Genomic DNA, 1,659 nt, shown 5'->3' with positions numbered 1-1,659 from the left:
ATGGGAGTGTCTGACTCTTCCAAGTTGCAAAGTCACCTTGTCTTCCATCTTGTCTCCTTGAGGGCCTGGCCCTGTCTGACTGCCTATAATATTTCTGTCGCAATGTATTAGTTATTGAAACTGTCCTACTAATCGGTTTTGAAACTAATTGCTATTTGTTTCTCAATACAATTATTTTTTAAAAAATAAAATTAAAATTTTTAATTTATTCCAGTAACTCCCATAAAATTGGGTTGACCTATCTGAACAGAAATTTGAGTTTAGCTCTTAAGTGTTCATTATAGATTAACATATTGTGGTCTTCATTTCTGGTAGCTAAACATAAAACTTTTATATCTAGTAAGCTAACACAGTATGAGATTAAGAACTTGTGGTTGTGGTTCCTTATCCAAACATTCTTAGGTCCAAATTCTGGCTCATCATTAAGCATCCATAGAGTCTTAGCCAAGTTACTAGCCTTCTAAAGTAGGTATAATAATGGTATCTGTCTTGTAGGATTATTGAGAATTAAATGAAGTAACACATGTAAAGTTCTTACATCAAAGCTTGGTTTATCATCATTATGGATTATAATATGATGCTCAAAAAAACCTGGAACTATTTAGTAGCTAACACAATTTTATATGATGGTATTCTATAATGTTTTGTAATTTACAACATTTGTTCTGATAGGAAATTAGAGAATACTAAAATCTTTTTGTCTATCACTGTATTCAGATTTTATAGATATGGGGAATCCTTAAAGTTAAGGGTATTGCTTTGTACTCCATGCTGGCCTTGAACTCACTGTGCAGCCCAGACTGGCCTCAAACTCAGATTCTTCTGTCACAGCCTCCCAAATGCTAGGATTATAGTCATGTGCTACCATGCCCAGCTGAAATGGGAAATATTATCAATTAAAATAGTATTTTTTGTCTTTTTTTTAGAACTCTATTTGAGGATTGTCCAGTCTTAGTATACAATCTAAACAATTTACTTCTTGAACTTGATGCTAATAAAGCACTTTTCTGTATATCAAGGGTTGCAAATACATTTATATTAAATTCTTTTTGAGGGAGTTAAGTTTTATGAAGGATTCTTGGGGCTTGTGATAACTCTGTCTTATTTAAGAGCATTTTTTCAGAAGAGATCATTGTCTTGTAAACAAAATACATTTGTAGGGGGCCAGGGAGATAGCTCAGTAGAATAAGTGCTTGTCTGGCAAGCACAGGGTCCTGAATTCGATCCCTGGTACCACCCAAAAAAAAACAAAACAAAAAAAAAAAGCAAAATACATTTGCAAATTAAATTCAGTTATCAAGCCAAGAAACTATAAACCTCTTTTGTGGGAGATGATAGGATTTTACTGTACAATTTGTTCTGGCCTTTAACAGTCTTCCTGCTAGGATTACAGGTGTGCAGCACCATGATCAGCCTAGCCTTCGTCTTTAGATATGAATGTGCTTCACAGAGAGCAAATTGGTCAAGCAGTGGCCATGACTCATCCTCATGTCAGATACTGACGAAAAGATGGACAAAGGGCGGTACAGGGCTACAGGATAAATCCTGAGAGTACTTGGCTGACCTTATCAGATACAAAAGTTACATTTCTTGTTATATAGGTCTTGCTATATCTTGGTCTTAACCATCCAGCAGAAAAGTATAAAAATGAGGTATATA

At 34.7% G+C, this 1,659-nt stretch overlaps 1 protein-coding gene across 1 annotated transcript in view; it reads left to right on the top strand.

Annotated features, from left to right (window-relative positions):
• The window catches only part of Ccdc18 (coiled-coil domain containing 18), a gene marked incomplete at its 5' end in the record, with an annotated part of 110,537 nt that overhangs the window by 99,234 nt on the left and 9,644 nt on the right, over window positions 1-1,659 (top strand). The gene's annotated exons all lie outside the window — the stretch shown is intronic.

This window comes from Octodon degus, unplaced genomic scaffold, assembly GCF_000260255.1.
Source record: "Octodon degus isolate 3935 unplaced genomic scaffold, OctDeg1.0 scaffold00074, whole genome shotgun sequence".
Taxonomy (NCBI): domain Eukaryota; kingdom Metazoa; phylum Chordata; class Mammalia; order Rodentia; family Octodontidae; genus Octodon; species Octodon degus.
Note: the sequence above shows the minus strand (reverse complement) of the source record. Positions and strands in the feature narration are given on the sequence as shown.